The 17140-nt window shown below is 39.7% G+C and overlaps 1 protein-coding gene and 1 non-coding gene across 2 annotated transcripts in view; both read right to left on the reverse strand.

The window, feature by feature from the left end:
• Window positions 1-17140, reverse strand: part of MYO3B (myosin IIIB) — a 416196-nt gene that overhangs the window by 94516 nt on the left and 304540 nt on the right. The gene's annotated exons all lie outside the window — the stretch shown is intronic.
• On the reverse strand, window positions 12062-12184 carry LOC133051363 (small nucleolar RNA SNORA26). The gene has a single exon (XR_009691859.1). It is a non-coding gene; the product is annotated as a small nucleolar RNA SNORA26 (small nucleolar RNA).

Raw genomic sequence — 17140 nt, forward strand, 5'->3', positions numbered from 1 at the left:
GATTAAAAATATATATTCACTGTTGTACTGTATAAAATACAGATATTCAAGGAGAAGAAAATAAAGAAATGGAAGAATATCCACACCCAGATATAATATCTTGCTTCATATATTTTCAAATGCTTTTCTATGTATATAATATACATTAAAAAAATGGCTCATGATATGTTTGCCATTATAACTTACTTTTTGTATTATGAGCATCTTCCCATGTATTTATGTGGAATACAACATAACATTTATGTAGTATACACCTATGTCATATTTATGGCTGTACAATACTACACTGGTTGGTATCACAAGTGATGTAAGTAATCTCTTATTTTTGGATATTTGTTTTCAGTTTTATGACATTATACATGTTACTCAGTCATGAGTAACTGAGTAACTCAGTACTCAGTTACTCAGTCATGTCTGACTCTTTGTGATCTCATGGAGTGTATCCCCCAGGCTCCTCTATCCAGGGGACCTCCCAGGTAAGAATACTGGAGTGGGTTGCCATTTCCTACTCCAGGGAATCTTCCCAACCCAGTTATTGAACCTGCATCTCTTTTGTCTCCAGCATTGGCAGATGGATTCTTTACCTACTTTCACTAGAAAAGTGAAAGTGAAAGTGAAGTCGCTCAGTCATGTCTGACTCTTTGCAACCCCATGGACTGCAGCCTAACAGGCTCCTCCATCCATGGGGTTTTCCAGGCAAGAATACTGGAGTGGTTTGCCATTTCCTTCTCCAGGATATCTTTCCAACCCAGGGATTGAAGCCGGGTCTCCCGCGTTGTAGGCAGACGCTTTACCATCTGAGCCACCAGGGAAGCTACCACTAGAACCACCTGGTAAATAATGGGTCATTAAGGATATGTGCATATAGTTATGAGTATATCCAATTTAATATCCAAAACTTTTCCAATTTTTGATTAGGATAAATTTAATTTAAAGCAATTAGCTTAAATGATGAACAAATTTTCTATTTTAAAGCTTTTGAATTGCATCATCAAATTCTCCTTTAAAAAGTAACAAAAATTATCACTCATAACTATAAAAGTATGAAAGACCCCACTTGTCATATCATCAACACTGGGTATTATCAGTCTTTTTCATCTTTGCTTACCTCTTAAGTAAAAAAAAAAAAAAGTAACTCATTTTTATTTTAATTGACATTTCTTGATTCTGAAGAGGGAAAACGTTATCCCTGGGCTTTAATATATGATATGAAGGAAATACAAAAAGCATAGGAGAAATGAAAAGAGTAATCATACAAAATAAGATCACCACTACAGTAGGAAAAAAGGAAACAAAAAGGAATGATCACAGCTTTTGTATTATTTTTTTTCATTGGGTTTGCTACTTGGTAACTTTGCTGTTTTGAATGCATGCACTGTATCTTACCCCAAGTCAGTGTCATTACTCAATAAGTTGAATATGCAAATTTTGCTTAAGTATATGGATATTTGTTAGCTCTTGGACACATTCTAAATTTTAGAACATGGCTAAATTTAGAAATTCATAAAAGGGCTCAAAAAGGCTGACAAATGTTTCATGATGCCATTGCTCCAAGTTAGCACTAGTAGTTTATGTACTTATGCTAATTTCCCAAATCCCACTGAGCCCTTTAAATTTGATCATATTTGTCTGCCTCATTGCTTTTCCCCAAGCACAAGCCCATACAACCTTAATTTGCCACTTTTGTATTCTCATTTCTTTTATTTTTTTCTCCTTTACTATTTTATTACAGGCAGCTGTCACTGGGTAAAGTCAAATGTACGAGCAGAAGATTTTCTTCATTCTGCTGAGAATTCTTATCTTATTAGGGAAAAAAAAGAAAAAGGACACTCAACACAGAGTAACCCATAAAGCTGACTTCAATTCTTTGTCGGCAATCAAGGAGCCATGAGAAAGTCCGACTTCAGGCTTGGGGATGGAGTTAAGATATAGTAGTGAGGAAGAACACATGACCCAAAGGGCTTTAGTGCCATGGGCTGAGGGCCCCAGCACAGCCAGAAGAGCTGACCATTCAATCGCCACACCTATACGAGCAATATAGATCCTACCAGGGACTCCGCTTCACAGCTGAAGCTTTAGTCTTTTTGAGGAGCCTGCCCTGGAGGCACCTAGATCTGCAGATACAAACCCACATCCCATGGACACAGAGCCTGTGCTCTCAGCCTGCAGTGCCATTTTGTTACTGGACTATTCCAGATATTCACTCAATCATATCTTGGACACCTGGGGTGACAAACATGTAACTATAAAAAACATGCCAGGGGGCAGATTAAATTAAACTAGGTCTGGGGATAACTCTTAAACCCTGACCTGCTGATCTTTTACTCACCTTATGACTATGGGCTAATATTAAGATTATAAACATTTATGCCACACTCAAGGCTCCAATTTGGTGGCAAGCTTTGAGATTCTGTACGATTGTAATAACAATAGATACTACATTGAACAATATAAGGTCCTGAACAGCTTCTCAGGCATCACTCATTTATTCCACAAATATTTATTGAGCCCCTTTAATTTATGTCCTACTGTTTTGGGGGATACAGATGTGAACAGGAAATCTAAGATGCCTCTGCTCCTAAGAACCTATATTTCTAGCAGGGAAAGTAGACAATAAATGAAAAAATAAGTAAATACGTTAGCATGTTAAACAGAAGTAAGAGCCAAAGAAGAAAATTAAAGCAAAGAAGGGGTAAAAGAAGTGTTGGAGGCAGGGTCTGCAATTTTAGATTAAGTGGGTACAGAAGGTGATATATAAGTAAAGATCTTAGTAAATAAATATATTTCCCTGGTGGTTCAGACAGTAAAGAGTCTGCCTGTAGTGTGGGAGACCTGGGTTTGATCCCTGGGTTGGGAAGATCTTCTAAAGAAGGGAATAGCAACCCACTCCAATATTCTTGCCTGGAGAATTTCATGGACAGAGGAGTCTGCTGGGCTACAGTCCATGAGGACGCAACTAGTCAGACATGGCTGTGCGCCTAATACCAGTTAAAAAAAAAGAATTCACATCTTTGAATGTTGAGTTTGTTTTTTTTTTTCACTTAAATACTTTATTTATTTATTTATTTTTTTCATATATCTCCATTAGTTGGAGGCCAACTATTTTACAATATTGCAGTGGTCCCTGTCATACACCAACATGAATTCACATCTTTGAAAGTGTTGTCAATGAAAAACTCCTAATGGGTAAAAAAAAAAAACTTTATATGTTATGGCACCTTGGGGTTTGAGGACTGATGTAAACACTTGGTAAAAGTTTAGTAACACACTTGATATATATACACATATTCATGATACATTAGTTCCAAATCACTTAGGCTAGTGCTGTTATATAAAATATTGGACACCCAGTTAAATTTGAATTCCAGATACAAGATGAATAGTTCTTTTACTATAAAAATTTTCATATACTTCATGGGACATACTTATGTTAAAAAGCAATCTGTTTTTTACATAAAATTAAAATATCAGTGGGTATCCTGTATCTTTATCTGCCAAATATGGCAACTCTAATTTGGGCAAATCAGCACCTCAGCTTCTTCATCAGCAAAACAAATAAAAAGTCTTATTAAACTGAGGCAAAAAGATTAACCTGTCCTTTCTGGAAGAATAAAATAAAAATATAAGATAACAGAGCTTCAAAAGGGTTAAATTGAGATGTGTATATGGTTAGAATTTAGAAATAAAACACACACTCAGTAATGTGTTATCCTTATTGCAGTTCTGCAAGACAAGTCCTTGAACATGGACACTTCAGGCTCTACAGGATAGAGAATGACAGTGAAAAGTATCTGGAATGGCTTTCATTCTGTAACCTTCCTCTCTTCTTTGGGTGGGGTCATAGGTAACTTGTGGGTTGTTACAGTCTTAGCACTTTAAAGACTTGTAGAGGCAAAGCAAACTTCAGAGACCATTCACTACACTTTTTTTTCACATTGTAAGTGGGGAAACTGAGGCCCAGGGGCTGATAGAACGTGTTCAAGTGAGTTAGAGGGAGAAACGGGTCTAACAGCCACATTCGTTGGATGATGCTCCTGTCACCAGTGCAGCCCTCAAAGATAATATTTATCCCATTTTCCTCCCTTAGTTCTGAAAGCAGCGCTCAGTTTGAGGAGAGAGAAGCAAGAAGCACGGAAACGCAGGGGCAGGATGAGAATGGCATGAAGTGATGGGACCCACAGACAGAGGAAGGAAGGGGCATAAGAGACACTATTTAGGAAGTGTTGAAAAATGAGGTGGAAAAGTCCGAACAAGACTGTGTGTGTGGGGTGCTGACTAGTCAGTGAGGTCACAGTGGAGAAGCTCGAGGACAGATACCTAGCAGTGCCATGCTGATGTGGACAGATGTGTAGGTGCAGATGGAGAGGGATCAGTTTCTAAGGAGAAAGTGGCTGATGGACTGCCCTGTCTAGAAGAGGGAAGTAGTACTGTCTTTCTTTTTCATTTTAACATTTTAATTTAACTCAACTTCATGTTTAGGAAAAAGACACAAGAATAGTGTGTGGAATTCTGTATGTTCCTCAGCAGATTCTCCAGATAATATAATGTGTGCGTTTGCTTTATCCTCTCTTTGTGTCTCCGACTTTCTCTTGGTACATGTATACTGATAACCACACACACACACAAATACATACATTTTTTTCCGAATCATCTAAGAGTCAGTTGTACCTGATACTCCTTTATCCCTAAATACTTCAGTGCATGTTTCTTAAAAGCAAGGGTATTCTCCTATATGACTATAGCATAACGCTCAAAGTCAGGAAATTAATATTACTACAATGCTATTACCCAATGTATAGATTACATCCAGATTTTGCCAATTGTCTCAATGATGTCTTCCACAGAAAATTTTGGATCGTACATTATATTCAGTTGTCATGTTCCTTTAATCTCCTTTCACCTGGAACACTTCCTCAGTCACACTCTGCATTTGATTTTGAAGCCCACAGGTCAGTCATTTTGGAATAAGTCCTTTTGTTTGGTTTGTCTGCTGTTTCTTCATGATTAAATTCAAGTTATGCCTATTTTGCTGGAAATCCACTGAAGTGATGTTGTTTTCAGTGCATCCTATCAGGAGGCATGTGCTGTCAACTGTCTGATTACTGGTGATACTAACTTCCATCACTTGGTTAAGGTGGTGTCTGCCAGGTTTCTCCCACTGTTCTTTTGAAACTAATAAGCATCTTATGAAGATTTCTTCTAAAACACTGTTACCCCTTAAGCTTTCACCTATTAGTTTTAGCATCTATGGAAGATTCCTGCCTGAAACAAACAATGACTGTTTTGATAGCTGCCAATGGTGATTTTCTGCCTTCATCATTCTTTTTACATGTGTTTCACATTCAACTGCAAGGAAAAGCTTACTCTGTTTCTTCCTTCCCCACCTCCCTTCCTTCCTCCCCTGCCTCCCTTCCTTCCTCTGCCTCTTTTGTTCCTTCATTTCCTCCTTCCTTCTATCCATGTGGATTCATGAATTCTTACTTTATTCAATATATTATATTCTTTTATCATTATTTACTTTGATAGTGAAGTTGTCCTCAATTTGGTTTAATTTTAATGGGTTGGGAGTAACAGACTTCAAAACAAGGACTTCAGAAAGGAACGTATAATACTAAGGAGCACATAAAGAAAGGTGAATTCCTCCAAAAAAACAATAACTCTCCTTATTACTACTATTTATGAGTGATTTTGTACATCAGATGAGATGCCGTGTGATTTGTATAAGTTGTCTCATTTAACTTTCATGACCCTGTGAAGCAATCATTATGTCAATTTTACATTCCATTTAAAGATAAGGAGATAGAGACTCTGAGAAAATACGTAAGTTCATCAAGATCTTACCCTTAGTAGTAGCAAGTCTAGTGGACTCCAGGGTCCCTGCTGTCAACCACTAGGCAACCCTACAAATAGGTGTGGAAACCTTCAGGAAAGGAAACAGTACTTAGAAGCAAAGCTACACTGTTCCTGTGGGCAGCTGGACATTAGTACCAGGATTTGCAGAGTCATCTAAGCTTTTTGCATTTTTACAAATGGGGCAATAATTGCCTATAATTCTGTCATTAGTTTAGAAACTTCCCTAACCTGCATTGTGAAAAGCATCTAACCCTGCCTAAAATCCAGGGAGGAAAGCATAAAAAGGACTCATTTGTGCCAATGTCAGCTGACACAGATCCAGAAAGACATGAATTGGCCAAGTCACCAAAGGAAGCGTTCCCATGGGTCGAGACAAGTGAAACCCCAATTTAGGCAGAGAAGAGACAACTGAGGGAACAGTAGAGCAGGGATTCTGAAGAAATTCAGTATCTATTCAACTCTTGAGATCCCAGGTGAAGACAGGGCTGTTAGCCCTCCCTGCAAGGCTAACATACAAGATCCTTCTTCCTGCAACAGTACTAGCATCTCCATCACCACCACACCACTTTTATTATTATATTTCAGATCCTATGAGAATAAGTTTGGGTGAAAAAAATATATTACCTGCTAGTGAAACTAATTCAAACAACCATTTTGCCCTAGAGGGAAAAGCACAATTGAATCTGAGAATAGCATCCTTACCCTCCCAGGAGAAAGAAACTAAAAATAAAAGACAACAAGGTGCTTCCTGCCAGTCAGTAAATCCAATAAGCAAAGAAGATGCCTCAACCTGGCACTGGGCAGTTAACAGTCAGCCCGACTCCCTCCATCCGAGAACGGCCATGTGGTTCTCAGAGCTAACAGCTGCCAAGCAGAACCTCTCAGATTAACCCATAGGTGGTGTTGAACCACTTCCCATTAAGATATTTGCAAAGCAAACAAAAATGATAGCCCCATTCTGAGTGCTGGGAGCCGGCCAGGAGCTCTAGCTGTTCTTGTTGACACAAAGAGCTCTCCAGGGAGGGTCTGGGCCAGAGCGTGGAAGGCTACTCCTGCCTGCCTCTCCAGAGTGTGTTGATCTTAGGCCTTTAGAATCTTGGTATCAGGGACTGTTTATTATCTAATTTCCCAATCACAGCAGGTGCTGGAGCTCTGTTTCACCAGAACTCTCTCTTTCTCTGTCTCCCTGACCTACACTATTCAGATGGAAAGAAAAAATTCAACTCTCCTCCTGTTATGTCTACTCTTTAACGAGACAAGCCTGAGAAGTTACTAAGATGCATACAGAGAGTGTGGCATTGCCACTGTCAACAGCTTCTGTGGCAAACACTTGTTAGGGTTCTTTCTGAATTTAAAGTAACCATGGCAATGCTAATGGGAAATATGCTTGCATATTTGTGTCCTACAGGTAGGAGCAAGCTACTGTTTAGTTCACAAAATACACTTGGAGCTGAAACACTAATATTTTTTCCTTCTAATCCAGAGGATAAAATGAAATAAGGTTTAAAAGGCTGTGGACACATGTAAAGTTAATCTTCTTTCAACCTGGAGGATTACAGTCTCAGTTTTTTTTAACTGTTCATAAAGAATTGCTTTCATATAGAATTCATTTTTATACAAATATTGTTTCCTACAATATTTTCAACTTGAGCAAGTTTTCTTTTCTCAAGTTTCTTTTCTTTCAAAATAGCCTCCATATGCAAAGGTGTAAGTGAAACGAATGTTGCTCAGTCATGTCCGACTCTCTGTGGCCCCAATTCTCCAGACCGGAATACTGGAGTGGGTGGCCTTTCCCTTCTCCAGGAGATTTTCCCAACCCAGGGATCAAACCCAGGACTCCTGCATTGCAGGTGGATTCTTTACCAGCTGAGCCACAAGGGAAGCCCATGAATACTGGAGTGGTTAGCCTATCCCTTCTCCAGCAGATTTTCCGGACCCGGGAATTGAACTTGGATCTCCTGCACTGCAAGTGAATTCTTTACCAACTGAGCTATCAGGGAAGCCCCACAGGCAAACGTATTTTTTGTCAAAAACTCATTCTGAGCTTGAACTGAGCAAAGGTCCTGATGAGGATACAAGCAAAAGTTGACAGCAGAAATGTGCTGAATTTCCAGAATCTCCTAAACTGATGGAATGAGTAACACAGGAAGGGAACAAGGGATGGCAAAATGGTCAGAAGAATTTGTCAGATTTTGTCATTATTGGAAATTGTCCTGAAGTTGTCCTTTAGGTTAGAAACCAGAATGTTAGAGATAGAGGTATTAATTCTATAATGAGAGAGACAAAGAGAGAGAGATTGAGAGAGAAAGAAGGAAAGGGAGACAGATAGAGGTTGAGATTTCTTTAGAAAAAGTACAGTCATTATCATTCTAAAAAAAAAAGGGCTTTTTTATAAAAAGGAAGAGAACTACTTGACATTTACAGTATGAAGTTAGAAAGCAGCTTTTTAGACTTTTGAAAATATCATTTAGTTTTAGATGATGTTTCTCTAACTGTTGCTGGACCCAAGCTCTCTGCAAATGTGCAAGTTTTCCAGAGAGAAAGTGAATCTAACACTACAGGTCAACTTTGCTGAACTCAAGACATTGTTTGCTAATGTTCTTATCATTCCCTGATGGCAAATATGTTTAGGGACAGATTAAGTCTTTCCATGGATGATCACGTTAAAGATGTTGCTGGGGTGATAGAGTAACCTCGTCTATCTGTAAGATGTGTTGGACATATCAGAAACTAGCTCTCATGCCAAACTGTCCAAATTGTTTCTGGACATGCTCTTGTCTTTGTCTGAGGTACTAGACACAAAAACATTGCCTTGAAGTGTGGATCTCACATAGGGGTGGAGGTGGCAAGAGAACCCAAGTCAAACACGCATTCTAACATCATTTCGCTTAAGTTCACTACATGCCGGTTCCTGGCAACTGATATCTTTAAGATATCAACCATAGACGGCTACCTGCCAATACCTAAGCTTCTAAAGAAAACACATAATTAAGCATCTTTCCAAACTCAGGGCTTATTTTTTTTTTTTCCCGCTAGGCTTCTCTTGTCCATGGGATTTTCCAGGCAAGAATACTGGAGTGGGTTGCCATTTCCTTCTCCACAAACTCAGGGCTTATTTTTGAACTAGGAAAGTATATTCACTACAGAATAATTACACAGTGCTAATAGCATCTCCCTTCATTTATATTGTTAGCACTGTTGTCTTTTGAGAAAGTCAGCTTCCTACCTTATCAAAAATTAATTATTGTGTTCAAGCTAAACTCAAGATAAATAGGAAGCATTTCTTAAGTAAAAGTAATGAAAGTTAGCTTTAGATCCAACAGAAATTAAAATTCAAGGAGAGTATATTCATGCATCCATTCATTTTATTTTATGCCTACAATAGCTGAAGATTTTAGATTCTAGATTCAGTGAGTCATACAGAAATAAATGACAGTTTCAGTGCTGGAGTTTATTATCTCATGTAGAATATAGTAATAATGGCTAACATTTCTGTGTACTTACTACATTCTAGGTAGTCTTTAAAAATTTCCTATGGCTCATTCTCACAATAGCCATATGAGATAGATACCATTATCAGAAATATGTTTAACTTGTCACTGAGCTACTTGGACACGGACCTGGGTGAGAAGAGAAAACAATCTGTCTCCAGAATCTGTAGCCTAAGTTGCTTTCTCTACCTTCACAGAGGCCCTAATACATGTGGGCAGGAGTCAGACTCTCATGCTGGTGGGGCCAGGCCATGAACTAAGCAGGACTGTGAGTTACTGTCAATGGAAAACAGCCTCTACTCAGTTCTAAGTGATTGCTGCTAGATACTCCAACTTTCAGGAGCCATCAGAATTCTGAGTTGTGATATGAAATATTTCTATTTTTATATATTGGAAACATTGAGAATTTCAAAGATATTGTTCAGGTTAAGGAAAATATATCTGCAGACCATATTCTATCCAATGACTGTGGGTGTCCATCTTTTGGCTTATAGAATAATATCCACAATATCATGCAGCCTTTAAGGTCTCTCATATCCACCTCCCATCTGCCTGATTCCCTATTGTAGTTCTTCCTGCATCACAGCATTCCTACCCACAATCAGTCCTTATCCCACTGAACATCTCTTCCCAGAACCCAACCCCCCCAACACCCCCCCCCCCGCCCCATACATCCTGCCTCTGGGCCAGGGCCCACTCTGTTCTGCCACCTAGGCTACTCTTCTCCTGGCTCTAGTCTGCTTCAAAGCACTGCACCATGAGATGCCTCACAGGTGAGCCCTTGAAGGATGGTTAAATACCAACAGGTAAAGAAAGAACTGGCAAGGGAATTCTATTCAGAAGGAACACCATGAAAAAATACACAGAAATAGAAAAACAAAAGATTTTGAAAACCATCAAACAATTCCAAATATTTTAAAAGGTTTTTGGCGCTGAGAATCTGGTCCTATAAACAGAACTCTGATTGCTGACATCCTGGACATCCACGGTCCTTCTAAAAGAGTTCTTTGCATAAGGATCACTGATGATTTAAGGTTTGCTGAAATAGTTCAGATAAATATTTATGTACAGCCATAAGCAAATCCACAAGGAAAAATATAATTCAAAACAGACTTTGTTGAAGATCCTTTCAGCTGATGATAAGGTTTCTGGTTTCAAAAAGGTTTTGAAAATACATGTGATCAATTACTATTTTAAACAACATCTAGAAACTCTAAGAAGGCTCTAACAATCAAGGAAGCTCTGAAAGTTATCATTTGAGGGTGTTGCCAATGAAACCTAGCTATATTGATAAGGGTGAGTCTTGGGCCCAAAATCAACCTCATATTTATCCCTGAGGTAAGAGCCAGGAACACAGAAAAGAAAATTTGGCTCTCAGTTTAAAGCTGAGAGTGAGCATTGTTCTAAAGTACTGGAATCCTCAGTGCTTATTTTAGATTGTGGCTCAGACGGTAAAGCGTCTGCCTGCAATGCAGGCGACCTGGGTTCAATCCCTGGGTGGGGAAGATCCCCTGGAGAAGGAAATGGCAACCCACTCCAGTAATCTTGATGGAGAATCCCATGGACAGAGGAGCCTGTTAGGTTACAGTCCACGGGGTTGCAAAGAAGTCGGACACAACTGAGTGACTTCACTTCACTTCACTAGAGCTAAACCAGAGGGGTCTTAACTCTGGTGCACTGGGAAGACCCAGGGGAATCGGGTGGAGAGGGAGGTGGGAGCGGGGATTGGGATGGGGAAGACGTGTAAATCCATGGCTGATTCATATCAATGTATGACAAAACTCACTGAAATGTTGTGAAGTGATTGGCCTCCAACTAATAAAAAATAAATAAAATAAAAAAAATAAAAAATAAAAAAAAAGAGTAGCTTTGCAGGAACCTCTCAAATACTACTATTACTACTATTATTGCTACTACTTCTATCACCAGGATCAACAACAGCTTGCCATCACCTTTTATTGGGCATATATTATGTCTAGAACCATGCTAATTCCTTTGTATAGATTACATCTAATCTTGTATAGATCTAATCTCAGATAACTTATTTTTAATTTTTTAGTAATCGATATTGGAGTATAGTTGCTTTACAACGTTGTGTTAGTTACTGCTGTACAGAAAGTGATTTAGTTATACGTACACATATCTCCACTTTTTCTTAGGGTCCCTTCCCATCTAGGTCACCAAAGAGCACTGAGTAGAGCTCCCTGTGATATACAGTAGGTTCTCATCAGTTACCCATTATCTATTTTATATTCAGTAGTGTCTGTATGTCAATTCCAATCTATCCCACTCTCTTCCCCCTTGCTAATGATAAGCTTGTTTTCTACATCTGTGACTGTTTATGCTTTGCAAATAAGGTCATCTATACCATTTTTCTAGATTCCATATATAAGTGATATTATACAATTATTTGTCTTTCTCCTTTTGACTTACTTCTGTATGACAATCTCTAGGTCGAGCCATGTCTGATTTCATTCCTTTTTGGCTGAGTAATATTCCATTGTATATATGTACCACATTTTCTTTATCCATTTCTCTGTTGATGGACATTTAGGTTGCTTCCATGGCATGCTATTGCAAATAGTGCTGCAATGAATACCAGGCTGAATTCATCCTTTTGAATTATGGTTTCCTCCAGATATATGCCCAGGAGTAGAGCTGCTGGATCATATGGTAGCTCTTTTTAGTTTTGTTTTTTGTTTTTTGTTTTTTTTCTCAGTTGTGACTCCAGACAGGATCCAGAGAGGAGTTCTAAAAATCTCTTCTCTGGGTTTTATGGAAACTTTCTTTACCCTCCTGTGTTAGCCTCTTAAGGCACTGCATCAGCCTTAAAAGGGCATCTTTTTGGTTTTTAAAGGAACCTCTATACTGTTCTCCATAGTGGCTGTACCAATTTATATGTCCACCAACAGTGCAGAAGGGTTTCCTTTTTGCCACAACCTCTCCAGAATGTACTGCTTATAGATTTTTTTGATGATGGCCATTCTGACTGGTGTGAGGTCATATCTTGTAGTTTTGATTTTAATTTCTCTAATAATTAGTGACATTGAGCATCTTTTTCTGTGTTTTGGGCCATTTGTATGTCTTCTTTGGAGAAATGTCTATTGAGATCTTTGGCCCATTTTTTTTATTGGATTGTTTGTTTTTTTGATATTGAGCTGCATGAGCCGTTTGTATATTTTGGAGATTAATCCCTTGTCAATTGCTTTGTTTGCAAATATTTTCTCCCATTCTGAGGGTTGTCTTTTTGTTTTGTTATGGTTTCCTTAGCTGTACAAAAACTTTTAAGTTTAATTAGGTCCCATTTGTTTATTTTTGTTTTTATTTTCATTACTCTAGGCAGTGGATTGAAAAATATCTTACTGCAATTTATGTCCATGAGTGTTCTGTTTAGATTTTCCTATAAGAGTTTTGTAGTAGTATCCAACCTTACATTTAGGTCTTTAATCCATTTTGAGTTTATTTTTGTGTATGATATTAGGGAGTATTCTAATTTCATTCTTCTACATGTAGCTGTTCAGTTTTCCCAGCATCATTTCTTGAAAAGATTGTGTTTTCTTTTGTTTTGTCTCCTCTGTCGTATACTAGGTGGCCATAGCTATGTGGGTTTATCTCTGGGCTTTCTATCTTGTTCCATTGGTCTATATTTCTGTTTTTGTGCCAGTATCATACTGTCTCAATTACTGTAACTTTGTAATAATCAACATTGCTTTGATTATTTGGAATCTTTTGTTTTTCCATACAAGTTCTAGTTCTATGAAAAATGCCATTGGTAATTTGATAGGTATTACACTGAATTGTAGATTGTTTTAGATGGTAGAGTCACTTTGACAATGTTGATTCCTTCTGTCCAAGAACATGGTAAGTCTCTCCATCTGCTTGTTTCATCTTTGATTTCTGTCATCAGTATCATAGTTTTCTGAGTATAGGTCCTTTGCCTCCTTAGGTAGGTTTATTCCAAGGTATTTTATTTTTTTAATGTGATGTTAAAGGGGATTGTTTCCTTAACCTCTCTTTCTGATCTTTCATTGTTAGTGTATAGAAATACAAGAGATTTCTGGGTATCAATTTTGTATCCTGCATTTTTTTTACCAAATACATAGAAGAGCTCTAGTAGTTTTCTGGTAGCATCATTATATGTATAGTATCATGTTCTCTGCAAACAGTAACAGTTTTACTTCTTCTTTTCTGATTTGGATTCTTTTATTTCTTTTTCTACTCTAATAGCTGTGACTAAGATTCCTAAAACTGTGTTGAGTCTAACATGTCTAAAACGATGTTGAATAAAAGTGGCAAGAGTAGACATCCTTGTCTAGTTCCTGATCTTAGAGAAAATGCTTTCAGCTTTTCACCATTGAGTATGATGTTAGCTATAGGTTTGCCATATACGGTCTCTATTATGTTGAAGTAGTCAGTCAGTCAGTTCAGTCGCTCAGTCCTGTCTGACTCTTTGTGACCCCATGAACTGCAGCACACCAGGCGTCCCTGTCCATCACCAACTCCCGGAGTTTACCTAAACTCATGTCCATTGAGTCGGTGATGCCATCCAACCATCTCATCCTCTGTCATCCCCTTCTCCTCCCGCCCTCAATCTTTCCCAGCATCAGGGTTTTATCAAATGAGTCAGCTCTTCACATCAGGTGGCCAAAGTATTGGAGTTTCAGCTTTAACATCAGTCCTTCCAATGAACACCCATGACTCATCTCCCTCTAAGCCCAGTTTCTGGAGAGTTTTTCGTTGTTGTTGTTGTTCATAAATGGGTGTTGGATTTTGTCAAAAGACTTTTCTGCATCTTTTGAGATAATCACGTGGTTTTTACTTTTTAATTTGTTAATGTGGTATAGGGGAAGGGGACGACAAAGGATGAGATAGTTGGATGGTATCACCAACTCAATGGACATGAGTTTGAGTAAACTCCGGGAGTTGGTGATGGACAGGGAGGCCTGGCGTTCTGTAGTCCAAGGGGTCGCAGAGAATTGGACACAACTGAGCAACTGAACTGAACTGAATGTGGTATATCATATTGATTGATAGTGTATATTGAAGAATCCTTGCATCCCTGGGATAAATCCCACTTGATCAGAGTGCATGAAAAGTATTATAAACCTATTACAGTACAGACCTATCTACCCGATTGTGTTAGTGGGGCATGTGTGTGTATGCTCAGTTGTGTCCAGTTCTTTGTGACCCCATGGATTGCAGTCTGCCAGGCTCCTCTGTCCTTGGAATTTTCCTGGCAAGAATACTGAAGTGGGGTGGCCATTTCCTACTCCAGAGGAATCTTCCCATCCCAGGGATCAAACCTGTATCCCCTTCTCTGGCATGCAGATTCTTTACCACTGATCCACCAGGGAAGCCCTCCCTGTCAAACTGTGTGTGACTTAATGAACAAATTTGACTTATGAATGTGCTCTCAGAATGGAACTCGTTTGTATGCAGGGGACCTACTGTAGTTAAACTAAGATTCAATCCCAGGTCTGAAAAAAAAAAAAAAAAAATCCCAGGTCTGTCACCTGACTTTCTACTGGAAGAAGGTAACATACAGCATCATAAGCATGTCACGAAAGAAGGCCCCCACCCCGTCTCCTCTCACACCTGCTGATATTCCCCCCCACCGCCCTGGTGTCATGGGGAGGTGGGGGTGTCTCCTAATGCGTTAGTGCACTAGCCTGACCACAGGGGCAGGAAATGTGCACTAGCCCCCTGCATGAGTGAAATGAAAGTGGGAGGAAAATTAGCATGGGAATTGAAGGGTGGGAGAGGAAAGGTGGGAAAGGAGAGCTCCTCCGGATACTGACATGGAAAAAAAAGTTTTGTTGAATCTTCTTAGCACTGCCACATATTTCTACAATGACCCCCACACACAGTCTGTCAAGATATGTGGCAATCTGTACTTCACAGCCCACAGGAAAATCTGGCCCACAGTCAGCCCTGATGGGAAGGCTGTTGCTCTGGCTCATCAATTCTGAGGTCAGCCCGATTGGTTTCAAGCCCCGGGCCATAGGATGACAAACGGGAGAAATATGTGTTCATTTTCCCGTCTTGCAAAGTGCCAGCTCCCCTTGAGCTGTCTGAGTCATGAAGTTTCAGTCTTTCTTGAGCCTGAAGTGGCCCACGATGAAGAAGCTTCTCTGGGGGTGTGTTACAAGCTGCTGGGTAAAAACATCTGCACCAGCATGATCAATCTGCTGCCTCCCTCATAGGGGCTTCTTTTTATACGACAACAGGCTAGCTGTGCTAAAGAATGTCAAATAAAAGCCTTGTGAGAGCTTTGCCATACGCAGGCCAAATTAAATTAAGGAGCATAATCCTCACTATTGTACTTATCGGCATTAAAATGGAGGATTACCATCATGGGAACAAAGCCCCATGGCATAAAAGACTACTTCCATTCTGTCATTCACTGTACACAGTTACAGGCTTACACAGGAAGTGGAGCAGAGAAGCACCAGGCCAACCACTGACTTGGACTTGCAACGTGAGGTTTCTTTCTCCCCAGCCAAGTGAGCTGCCCCACCATGTCCCCATGGGAACACCATTCCCATGAGGCCAGAAGCTTTCTCCCAAGGTTCAGAGCTAGAATTTTCTCCACCAGCTACAGGCTGAGAGTTTGTTGCCCATCAGAATTTACTCCTTAGCTGGCTGTAATTCAAGATTTGTTGCAATGACAGTTATAGAGAACAGAGAATAAAAAAACCCCTGGGCTAGGCATTTGGAGCCTGGAGAGGCAGCAGAATGTACTGGCTAAAAACATGGGCTCTGGAGTTACAGCTGTGTTCAAATCTTGACTCTGTCACTCTACTGACTAGGTAACACCAACAGCAAGTTCCTTGTACTCTCTAAATGTCAGAAATTATATAATATGCACCTCTTCCACAGGATTATTATAGGATTAAAAAGAATCATTCATGCGAAATCCTTAACACAGTACCTAGGAAGTTGTTAATGAGTATCAAATATTAGTTGTTACTACTATTATTAGAGATAGAAAATCCCTAGACCTGCCATTTATTCTCTGTGACAGTGAGTGAACCCCATGCTAACCAACTGGGGCAGAAGTAGGAAAATCTGATGCCTCCAACCCAGAGGTGGGTCTCCAGTCCAGCATTTGGGAGCTAATTGAGTAGCCGTCCCTGTGTTCAGCTGACTCATAGAGAACATCATCCAAAAGACTAGTGTGTGCATTCTGTGAGATAACTGTGAGGAAACCTCACCACTGCCATAAATGTTGGGTGAATCAGAACAATGTCCTCAATATGTCATTATCATTCTAGTCTCACAGTGTTTCTTGTCATGTCTGGGTCTTCCTTATAAACTCTTCCTTCTGACTTTGCCTTCCCTCCATCATTCCCTGTACCTATCTGTTCCGTCACTACCTCTTTAGGATTTTTCCAGAACACTTTATTGGTTGCTTCTCTAACCCCTTTATTCTTTGCTTACTTTCTTCTGCAGAAGCTGAAAATGCTCACCTTTCCAGCTTCCCTTGCTGGACTCCTCTCCCCTGCAGAGACACCTCTGCAAATTTCATCTGATAAGATGTGAGAGGAGTGTCCTGGGGAGTTCTGGGAAAGGTCTCCCTCATGACCAACAGGGAGAGACTCCTGAGGATAGGCCTTCTCCATCCATCTCCTCCTTCCTTCTTTGAACAATACCATGTGAACAAGGGATCCTTAGCATGCTGCTTCAGCTACCTTGTGCCTCTAAGTGCTGACGTGCTGGGATAGCAGAGCAAAGTAATGGAAGGAGCCTGTGTCCACATATCTGAGTGGCCAGCCCAGCACTGGAACTTGTGTCTT

Source organism: Dama dama, chromosome 33, assembly GCF_033118175.1.
Source record: "Dama dama isolate Ldn47 chromosome 33, ASM3311817v1, whole genome shotgun sequence".
In the NCBI taxonomy this organism is placed as follows: domain Eukaryota; kingdom Metazoa; phylum Chordata; class Mammalia; order Artiodactyla; family Cervidae; genus Dama; species Dama dama.